This window comes from Vicugna pacos, chromosome 19 (assembly GCF_048564905.1).
Source record: "Vicugna pacos chromosome 19, VicPac4, whole genome shotgun sequence".
Taxonomy (NCBI): domain Eukaryota; kingdom Metazoa; phylum Chordata; class Mammalia; order Artiodactyla; family Camelidae; genus Vicugna; species Vicugna pacos.
The window spans coordinates 46,868,919-46,880,993 of NC_133005.1; positions in this window are offsets into that span (position 1 = coordinate 46,868,919).

Sequence of the window (12,075 nt, forward strand, 5' to 3'; positions counted from 1 at the left end):
TGTGTCCCTAAGGCTATTGGGTAGAGGCTGTGTCAGCTGTGGCTGGGGGAGTTCCCTAACCGTCAGTAGACTCCCAACCTGGTGGTATAGCCAGCATCTCTTCCAGGCGTTACAGGCTTGTCCTTTCTCTTTGCTCCTCCTTCAGTTAAGGAGGTGGAGTGTTGGCTTCTCCAACAGAACCCCAGTCCCCACCTCAGCAAAGTGGCAATCAGATGAAAACACACAGGAGTGCCCTTTTCTGTGGGCCCAGGTGATCTGTGATTGTGGGAACCCTTCAGAGCTGGGCAGCTGACCCGTGGTAGAGCCCCTGTAGCCTTCACTGCACCCCAGCCTCCTACCCGTCCCCACTTTCCCCTCACGGAGTTCCTGCCTCTCCCTTTCCTCTCAGGGTCTACAGCATGCCGGCCTCTGGCTTCTGTTCTTCTGGAGCCTTTTACGGACCCCCTCCTCCCCTCCCCTTCTGGGTCTTCCTCCCAACTGGCCCCCGCATGCTCCCTGGAGGCTGCCCCTGCACACATCCTGGCCTCTCCACTCCCTTTCTTATCCCGTCTGCAGCTCGTGTGTGCCCACAGTGTCCCAAGCCTGCCTCTACCAGTTTGAGCACCTTCTGGGTCTCCACTTGGATGCCCCGCAGGCCTCGGGACACTGCTCAGGGTCCCCCAGAGGACTGGCTCTGTAGCTGGGACACACCCTCAGGTGACCACGAGCATCCACTGGCTGGTCCCAGCCTGACTCACCCAGATGAGGGGATCAGGCCATGTGCAAGCCACCAAGAGAGGCCACAGCTGTGCCGTGTGGGTGTGAATGCCGTGTAGAACACCAGCCTAGGGGTGTGTATGCCCCAGATGGGGCTACCCATGTGCAGAAGCACAGACATTCATTTGAGCCATATGTGGATCTGTGCAGGGTTACATGTGTGACAGCACAGCCATGCCCTGCCCACCACAGGGGACCGTGTGGACACGGTGACTCCTGAGCTCCACGGGAGCCTCTCCTGCTAGCCGAGGTGTCTACATTGGGTTGTTCTGGCCCCAACCCTGGCAGCTTCTTGAGCCAGGGGAGGTCTTGGGGGACACACTTGGAGCCCCACAGAGCTGGAGGAGGCCGCACAGGCTCAGCCCCATGGGGCCGTCCCCGAGCACCCATCACTTCCAGGACGAGGGACCTCGTGGGAGGCTCCAACAGATCAGCCCTGCTTCTCTCACTGGCCCCCAGGGGGTTGAGGAGGAAAGGATAGCCCCCTCCCCTCATCCTGCCCATAAACATCTCCTTGGCGAGCCCGCTTATCTCTGCTCTAAGGAGACTTTCTGCCAAATTAGATACACTTCTGCCAGTTTCTTTCACACACTGTCAAAAATGTTTTCCTTATCTTTAGTTCTGACACGGCTCTCTCTGTAGAAGTTGTCAAAACAGCAGAGGAGAAACCTGGTGGTGTTTATGACTAAAGACAGTGAGGAATCCACCCAAGGTCCACCTGCCACATCGTGAAGACCAAGCAGAAGGGCTTGCAAGGCCCACATTGTGTCCCCTGGGCCACTGCCTGAGACTCCCATCCAGAGGTTGATAATTCGGGACCCCACCAGCTACCAAAACTAGAAGGGCTCAGTCACAGCTGAGTCACCTCACACAAAGCCCTGCCTGGCTGATTCCTGAGCAGGTGTAGGAGAGAAGTGATGACTGGCAGTTCCTAGGTGGCCCTGAGCCCTTTGGTCTCACGTGGGCTTCTCCAACCTCTCACTCTGTGGTGCAGGCACTAGAAATGTCCCCATCATACAGATGAGGAGGCTGAGGCCAAGGACGCTGCTCAGGGGCCCCAGAGGACTGGCTTTGCAGCCAGGATCTCCCGCAGGCCTCTAGTCCTGGGAGTCTGCCCTCCTCAGGAAGAGGAAGGAGGTGTCAGCTTGGCCAGACCCCACAGAGTAGTCAGGCCCAGTGGATGCTGAGGAGCCAGGGGAGAGGGAGCTTCTGTGGCCCTGAGGCCAGCAGGAGGGGAGGGGAGGGGCTCCATGGAGAGGCCGACCCTGCAGCTGGTTGCCCCAGACTTGGGAGAGTTGGCCAGGCAGATGCCACTGCTTCCTGGGATGCTCTGACCACTCACCAGGGTACGTAGGCCTGGCTAGAGACCCCGCAGTCTCCTTTGGGTGGAAGTAGACCCTCTGGTGCTCCTCTGGCTCCTCCTGACTGTAGGTGGAGCAGGGGGACCCATCATCAGGCCAGAGTGGGGAGACCGTGGCTTTGTTAGGCAGGAGGAGGGCCCGGAGGACAAGCTGCGAGTTAGGAAGATCTGGCTGTGTCCCCCAGCACCTTGGCTGGGGCAGTCCACAGACGGGAGCCACACCTGGCAGGAGCCCCAGCAGTTGTGAAGTTCCTGAACCTGCTTGGAGTGTTTAGCACAGGACCCCCAGCCTAACCCTCCCTGACAGACGGCTCCATGGTGGACTCTAGACCCAGCACTCACCCTCCGGTCCCTCCTTCCAGGGAACTGGAGCTCCCGAGAGAAAAGCAGTCAGTGCTTCTGGTTTCTAAGTAACATCGATTTAAACCGTGAAGTGGCTACAACGAGAAAGCACTTGTCTCCTTTCACCTTGAGCTAATTACAGGCTGGGCCTTTTATCCAGTGTGAGGACAAGGCTACTGCAGACCAGGGTGTCTGTAATGTGGCCCCAGGCACTTGGCCACTCCACTGGCAGTGTGGGAGCCCAGCAGAAGCTGGCCTCTGTGTCTGGGGCAGAGAGAGTGAGGTAACTACAGGCGGCCCCACCTGGATGCACGAGGTCTGCGGCTACCAGACCCAGAAAATTTGCTTCCTCTTGATTTGGTTTCGAGGTTTACACACCCCACATTCTCCAATGGGAGAAGGGTGGACCAGCCACATGCCGTGCTCTTCTGTTTCTGGATCACCCTGGAGATCACATCCTTCACTGTGAGCTGACGGCAGTGGCAGCCCCCAGGCAGGCCAGATCAGCTATCAGAGTGGCCTTGTAAGCAGGAGGGCCCTGAGAGCCTGGGGAATCAGTCCAGCCCCCAAAAGCCCCGCTCCAGTTGTTCAGCAAGGATTTACCGTCACTAGAGCTGGCCATGCGTTTCCCACGGGGTGGCCAGGCTTGTGCAAGAGCCCTTTTCTAGACTCCTAAAGGCAGTGTCTTCCGATGCATACATCTGCAGTCAGAAGCGGAAAGGAGTAAGACGTGGTCCTTGCCCTGGAGCACATTTTCCAGAACACTCCTGACTGTTCTGGAGCAACCATCACAGGTACCCTCCCGGGGGGGCCCCTCGTGTTCGTACTGTTCCTGGGGAGTTCATGTCTCCCTGGCCTCATCCATGTGCTGACCCTAGGGAAGTAACCTCCCCCAACCTCAGGCCTGGGTCACGGCCAGACAGACCCCCAGGCGCGTTTCTTTCTTGAAGTGCTGAGTCTAGGGGCCTGTTGGAGTCAGAACAACTTGAAATTGAGGAATCATGGGTGCATGCTCAGAGGGGGACTGCTTGCCCTGGTCCGCAGCCCTTCCTGCGTTCTGTAGGGCAGCAGGGAGACCCCCAGCTCCCGGTCCCCAGGTGTCCTGTGAGTACGTCACTCAGAGCGCGTTCCGTCTGTAGCTACAGACACATGTGCGTTGAGAGGCGCTTACTTCAAGGACTTGGGATTTCAGTCTTCGCTCTCAGGGCCTCACCTGGAGGGTAATTTGCTTTACTCAAAGTTTAATGACTGAAGTGCTAACCACATCTGAAATAAACTCTCACAACACCACCTAGACTGGTATTTGAGCACACATTTGAGCACCACAGCCTAGCCAGTGGACGCATGAAATTAACCATTGCAGACTCCTGCCCTGACCCAGGCGCTGCTAGCCTCTTACTAAGGTGGTTCGTTGTAAGATGAGAAATTATTTTTGAGAAGCTTTCCGATCATTTTCCGTGAATGAATACATTTGAGTTCACCAGTATTCTTAGATCAACATCAAATCGCGGCCACCTGTACAGTAGAGATAGCAGAGAAGCCTTTGCGCACGTCCGGAACTGTGGTTAATTCGACTTTCTGGCTACAAATGGCTTAAAGTGAAGAACAAAATTTTTCTCTCTTCAGCCCACCTCATCTGGATGCTCTCAACACAACAGCTGTGCAGTAGCGACGCCTTGTGGTTAATTTTGCATCTTGTCATTGCTGTGGCCTCGACCCTGGGATGAGGACTCCCCTGGCTAGTCTCACTGATGGAGAAAGGAGAGAAGGTCCAGCTCTAACACCTTTTACTTGGGATGCTGCCCCTGCCTTAACCCCTCAGTGGTGTCTGATGTGTCTGTGGGCAATAATCTCAGTCAGAGGCCCAAGACACTGAGAGTGGACACGACACCTTCCCCCTCCCCTGGGGGAGACGTCAGAAAGCGGGGGTGGGGTGGGGGAGCAGGTGGAGCTGAGGACGCCTGTGTGAGCAGGGCTTTGGGCAGCCCTTCCTGGCTGACACACGGTGGGGGCGAGGGGCTGTGTTTCTGACTGGCGAGTCTCTTTATCAGCATCCCTGCATCAGCTCCCTGACCACTGTCTGGGGTTTGGAAATGGAGCTCCTTCTCAAAAGCAGGGTGCAGTGGGAAGACCCTTGGAGGACAGAATATATTTTTGTTATTGTAATTGTAAAAGCAATTCTTGCCCACCGTAGAAACAGTCAGACAACACTGCAGTGAACAAAGTGAGAAGAGACACTCTTATCCAGGCCTGAGGCACACTAAAAAATAACCTTATACATTTACCCACATAGTTATAATGATAACCAGTGTTATCATCCTTTTGTATAGATCCAAATTTCCATCTGTTATTATTTGCTTTCTGCCCGAAAAACTCACTTTTTAAAAAAATGTATTCTGCTCTATTCTTCATTCTCTTTTTGATATTCCCATTACATACGTTACACCTTTTCATTTCATTTGTTTCAAGATTGTTCATCAACTGCTCACTGAAATATTTTCATTACTTAAAAAAACTTTGTCAGATAGCTCTTTTTCTTAACATTTTTAATTGAGTTATAGTCATTTTATAATGTTGTGTCAAATTCCGGTGTAGAGCACAATTTTTCAGTTACACATGAACATACATATATTCATTGTCACAATTTTTTTCGCTGTGTGAAAAACTCGCTTTATCATTTCATGTTGTGTGGGTCTCCTGCTTCTTCTAGTTTCTGTATGTCTGAAAAAAATTTCATCTTCTTTAAAAAAATCTAGTACACTTTATTTCTGAGAGGAGTTTTAAGGGACTAGTACAGAGAATTCCCATATACCCTCCCTATCACGAAGTTTCCTCTGCCATTAACATCCTGCGTTACTGTGATACATTGTTACAACCGATGTACCAGTATTGATACACTATCTTTTGATACACTATTAATTAAAGTCCATAATTTACATTAGGCTTTACTCTTGGTGGTGTACATTCTGCGAATTATGACAATGCATATGTCATGTTCCCACCATCACGGTATCACACAAAATAGTTGCACTGCCCTAAAAACCCTCTGTGCTCTGTCTCTTCTCTTCCCCCACCCCCATTCCTAGCAACCACTAATCTTGTTACCGTTTCTACAGTTTTGCTCTTTCCAAAATGTCACATCATACAACATGTATGGAATCATACACTATGTAGCCTTTTCAGACTGGCTTCGTTCATTTAGCAATAAGCATGTAAGTTTCCTCCATATCTTTCTGTGACTGGACAGCTCACTTCTTTTTAGTGCTGAATAGCATTCCACAGTTGGGATGTGCCACAGTTGTATCTATTTACCTATTGAAGAACGTCTTGGTGGCTTCCAATGTTTGTCAATTATGAATAAAGCTGCTATAAACATTTGTGTGGAGATATTTGTGTGAACATTAGTTTTCAACTCCTTTGGTTAAATACCAAGGAGTGTGATTGCTGTATTTAATGATAAGACTGTTTAGCTTTGGAAGAAACTGCCAAATTGTCTTCCAAAGCGGCTGTGCCGCTTTACATTCCCACCGGCCATGCATGAGATCCCCTGTAGTTCCACATCCTTACCAGCACTTGGTGTGGTCAGTGTTTGGGGTTTCAGCCATTGCTGGGGTTTCAGTGTGCAGTGTGTGTATCTTGTTGTTTTAGTTTGCATCTCCCCGATAACAGGATGTTGAACATCTTTTCTTTGCTTACTTGCCACCTGTATGTCTCTTTTGCTGAGGCATCTATTCAAGTCTTTGGCCCAGTTTTTAACTGGGTTGTTTGGGATTTTTTTTGTTGTTGAGTTTTAAGAGTTCTTTATATATTTCAGATACAAATCCTTTATCAATTATGCATTTTGTGAATATTTTCTCTCCGTCTGTGGCTTATCTGTTTATTCTTTTAATATTGTCTTTCACAGAGGAGAAGTTTTGAATTTTAATGAAATCTATCTTATAGATTTTTTTTTTCTTTCATGAATCACCTCTTTGGTGTTGTATGTAAAACATCCTTGCCCAGCCAAGGTAATCCAGATTTTCTTCTATATTATCTACAGGAACTTTTATGTGAAAATTGTGAGGTTTGTGTCTAGATCCATTTTTGTGTATGTGTGTGTCCAGTTGTTCCAGTATCATTTGTTGGAAAGACCATCCTTCCTCCATTGTATTGATTTGCTCCTTTGTCAAAACACAGTCAACTATATTTGTGTACGTCTTTTTCTGGAGTCTGTATTCTATTCTATTGATCTACTTGCCTAGTCTTTCATTGAAACCACACTGTCTTGATTACTGTAACTTTATAGTAAGCCTTGAAATCAGGGAGTGTCAATCTTCCAACTTTGTTCTTCTCCTTCGATACTGTATTGGATACTCTGTTTTTTTGCCTTTCAACATAAACTTTAAATCAGTGTGTTGATATCCACAAAATAGCTTGCTTGGATTTTGACTGGATTGCATTGAGTCTACAGATCAAGGTGGGAGGGACTGACATTTAAATAACATTTAGGCTTCCTATCTGTGAACATGGACTATCTATTCATTCATTTGGATTTTCTTTGAGTTCTTTCATCAGTTTTGTAGTCTTTTTCATATCCATTTTTACTTTTTTGGAGTTAGATTTATAAGTAATTCTAAGTATTTCTCTTTTTTTTGATGCTAATGTAAATGTTGTGTTTTTAATTTCAAATTCCAGTTGTTCACTGCTGGTATATCGGAAAGTGATCGATTTTTGTATATTAACATTGTAGTCTGAAACCTTGCTACAACTGTTTATTGGCTCAGGAGGTTTTTGTTTATTTTTAATAGATTTTTGGGGTATATTCTATGTCATCTGCAAACAAAGACAGTTTATTTCTTCCTTCCAAATCTGTATACCTTTATTCTCCTTTTCACGTCTCATTGGATTAGTATGATGCTATACTAATCTTCCAGTTCAGTGTTCATCAGGAACGGCAAGAGAGAACATTCTTGCCTTATTCCCAACTTTATGGGAAAATATCTAGTTTCTCACCACTAAGTATGATGTTGGCTGTGGGGGCTTTGAGGATATTCTTTATCAAGTTGAGAAAGTTCTCTATTCCTAGTTTGCTGAGAGTCTTTATAATGAATGGATGTTGGATTTTGTCAAATGCTCTTTTGCATCTGTTGATATGATTTTAAGATTTTTCTTCTTTAGCTTATCGATGTGATGGATTACACTGATATTTTAATTTATTGAAGTATAGCTGATTTACAATGTTGTGTCAATTTCTGGTGTACAGCATAGTGGTTCAGTTATACATATACATATATATTCTTTTTCATCATTGGTGATTAGAAGTTATTGAATATAGTTCCCTGTGCTGTACAGTAAGACCTTGCTGTTTTTCTGTTCTGTATATAGTCATTTGTATCTGCTAACCCCAAACTCCCAATTTATCTCTCCTTCTACCTTTCTCCTTTGGTAACCATAAGTTTGTTTCCTATGTCTGTGAGTCTCTTTTTGTTACGTAAATAAGTTCATTTGTGTCTTTTTTTTTTTTTTTTTTTAGATTCCATGTATAAGTGATAGCATTGATTTTTATTTTTGAATGTGGAACTAGCTTTGCATCCCTGGAATAAACTGCACTTGGTCGTGGTGTGTAATTCTTTCTATATATTACTGGATTGGATTTGTTAATATTCTGTTGAGGGTTTTTGTGTCTATGACCATGAGGGATATTGGTGTCTACTTTCCCTGTCTTGTGATGTCTTTGTCTGGTTTTTGTATTAGGGCAATTTTGGCCTCCTAGAATGAGTTAAGAAGCATTCCCTAGCTTCTGTTTCCTGGGAGAGATTAAGTAATTAGTATCATTTCTTCCTCCAGTGTTAGAACTCACCAGTGAGCCCATCTGGGCCTGGTGCTTTCTGTTTGGAAGGTTATTCATTACTGATTTCTTTAATAGATGTGGGACCACTCAGATGATCTGTGTAACCTTGTGTGAGTTTGGATATTTGTGTCTTAAAGGGAATTGGTTCATTTCACCTAGATTATCACATTTGTGGGTGTAGAGTTGTTCACAAAATTCTTAAATTTTTTTAATTTTATGAAATGTTCTCTCATATATGTATATTTTATTATTGAAGTATAGTCAGTTTACAATGTTGTGTCAATTTCTGGTGTGCACCATAATGCTTCGGTGATACATGGGCATACGTATATTCATTTTCATATTCCTCTTCACCATAAGTTACAAGATATGGAATATAGTTCTGTGTGCTACACAGGATGAACTTATTGTTTTAAAGTTCTTTCATTGTCCTTTTAATGTCCATGGGATCGTATTTCATTTCTGACAGTTAATAACTTGTATCTTCTCTTTTTTTCTCGGTTGGCCTGGCTAGAGGTTTATCGATTTCATCAGTCTTTTCAGAGAACTACCTGCTGGCTTCCCTGACTTCCCCTATTGGTTTCCTATCTTTACCTGCGTTGATTTCGGCCCTCACTTCTGTTATTTCTGTTCTCCTGCTCACTTGGATTTAATTTGCTCTTTGCTGCGCCACTCCCAGCTTGTTGATGGAGTGCCTGTGGCATTTTCTAGGCCTGTATTATTGTAGTGAGCCTCGTAGACACCCCCACGCCTGCTGCCGGGACTGATGCTGTGGCTGGACCGGAACCTTGTGGTTCTTACTGTGACCAGAGGATGCACTTCAGCAAAACCATGAGGGAACGCTGAGGAACAAGATTCATTACTCACAGTTCCTGCAGGGCAGATGGCACACCCTACGGCCACACAGCTAGGTTGGAAGGGGAGAGGGAGAACCTGGGGCTCTGCCTTTATCAGGGTCTGAGGGGGCGGTGTCTGGGGCTTCACGCTCATCACTGGTAAGCTTGCAGCATAAGGGCGGGAATTAGGATGTAGGCTGGGTCATTCAGGTGCTCAGTTTCCTAGGTCACCCAGGGTTTTCTGAAAGGGGGGCTCCATGCTGGGGGAGCAGTTCCCTGCCTGGTTGTTTTGCTAGTAGCTGTGTCACATGGCTGGCGATATGTTTATTCACGAGCAGTATCTTCTGACGTAGGTGCCTTGGTAATCAGAGCTTCGTGCCAGGCACTTACACTCTTCGCCCCTTTGTCTTTGAGAGATCTTTTCACTGGGTGTAGAGTTCTAGGTCGACAGGGTTTTCTTCCCCCTTTCAGGATTTTAAATACGTTGCTTCCCTGTCGTCTTGCTTGTGTTGTTCTCAACAGGAAATCTGCTGTCAGCCTTATTTCTATGCCTTCATATATAATGCGTCTTTTTCCTCTGGGTATTTTGTCCTATTTTATTTTTCTCTTTATCGTTGGTTTTGAGAAATTTGACTATGTTGTGCCTTGGTGTAGTTTTCTTTATATTTCTGTGCTTGAGGTTCATTGAGTTTTATAGTTTTCATCAAATTTGGAAAAATCTCAGACTTTGTTTTGTCAAATTACTCTTTCTGTCCCAAACTGTCTTTCCTTCTTTCGGCGATACTAATTACACCTGTATTAGGGCACTGGGAGTTGTCCACATCTGCCATTGAGACTGTTAACTTTTTATTCTCTTTCCTCTCCGTGTTTTATTTGGGTTAGTTCCTACTGCTGTGTCTTCAGTCTTTTCTTCAGCAGTGTCCAATTTGCTGCTAAAACCATCTGGTGTGTTTTTAAACTGAGATACTGTAATTTTCAATTCTAGATATTTGAGTCTCTTTTCTCTGCTTAACTGTTTTCAACACTTCATATTCACTTTTAACAGCCGTGTCAGTGTCTTTGTCTCCTAACACTGAGATCTACATCAGCTCTCGGGCCAGTTCCAAGTGCCCGATTTTTCTCCTCAGTGTGAGTTGTCCTTTTCTCCGTCTTTTCTCCTGATAATTTTAGATCAGATGCCAGGTTTTGTGAATTTTACCTTGCTGAGGGTTGGATATTTTGCGTTCTTAAAACTATTCTTGAGCTTTGTTTTGGGGCACAATTAGAAGGATATAGTTTGATTCCTTCAAATCTTTTTTTAAATCTGTTAGGTGGGGTCTGTGCAGTGCCCGGTCTGGGGCTAATTATTCTTCAACACTGAGGCAAGGACTTTCTGTGCAGTCAACCCAATGTCCCCTGAACCAGGAGGTTTTCCAGTCTGGCTTATGGGGGCCTCACCACTTCCTGCCTTGTGACTGTGAGCAGCATTACCTCTAATCCTTCCAGGCAATTCTTTCCCTGGACTTTGGTTGTTTCTTCACATACAGGTGCTGATTAGTTCTCTACAGGATACTGGAGTGGTCTCCTGCAGGTCCCAAGCTCCTGTTTAAGGTAGCCCTCTCCCCACCAGCACTCTGCCCTGTGCTCTGCAGTCTCAGTTTTATCTCCTCAGGTCAGGGCGTCTTCCAGGCTCTGCTTGGTCCCCTGCTCTGCACTGTGGCCTGGAGTGGCGGGGGCGGGGGGGTGGTGGTGGTGGTGGTGGTGGTGGCAATTGCAGGGCTCAGCCTATCGGTTTTGCATTTCACAGGAGTCACTGAGCTTTGCTACATAATGTCCAGTGTCCTGAGAACTGTTGCTTCACATATTTTGTCTATTTCTTTGTTGTTTCAGCAAAGAGGGCAAGTCCAACTTCTGTCACTCCATCTTGGTCAGAGATTCTTAGCAGAGTTTCAGTTTGGAATGATGAACAAAGTCTGGAGATAGATGTTGGTGATGGTTGTACAACAAGGAGCATGAACTTGATGCTGCTGAACTGCATACTTAAAAATGGCTAAAATGGCAAATTTTATGTTATCTATATATTACCACACACACACAACCCTTAAAATAAAATAAAAAGGGCCACTTGAACCAAGGGAAGTCTTAGTACACCTCTATGATAATGACAACAGAGCCCTAAATGTGGCTCCAACCACATGAATACTGGATACATTCCTGCCTCTGGCTCTGCACGCCTGTCCCTGTGCTGGGGACTCTTTTTCCAGATCTGTCAACCATGGGTGGCCCACAAGTCACCCAACCAAAGCCCACAGCCTTCAGTAAGGTTCCCCGATACCTGCCAGAGACACCTCACAGCTCCCCATGGTGTGCACCTCACTCCCTGGGACAAGAAATAATCCCAGCTCATCCAACTATAGGTGTGTCTGATGGCCTTTGGTGGGGCACTGACATCTCTTTTACAGACAGGGAAACGTTGACAGGACTGGCTACTGTCAGGAAGCAGGATTAACTCAGTGAATGGTATCTCTGGGGACAGGGCAGAGGGAAGCTCTGCTGTACTGACAAGGAGCAGGGCTCACTGCTGTTGGCTGGGAGAGGGCACGTTGGTGGCACAGGGACCTGGCTTTGGTCTGTGCTTTGACACAGTTATGACGTGGCCCTGTTTTGTCTCCCTTTATCGCCGTGGAGCTCCTCTGCAAGATGCCCATGTCCAGCAGGAGAGCCACAGGGCCTTGTTGCGAGAGCCAGGCCAACTCCCATTGTCGGGGCTGCTCTTTTCCTCGGGGGGCACGCTAGTATTTACTTCCCAGAAATAACCTGTGTAAAGTGCTTAGCATGACACTCTAGGGAGATGAATACCGATGGTATGTTATCTATTATGTATACTAGGCATATATGAGGAAGACCACTCAGCAGAGCCCAGGGAGGGGTGGTGGGATGGGAGGCAGGAGCCCTTTGAAGAGGCTATAGCA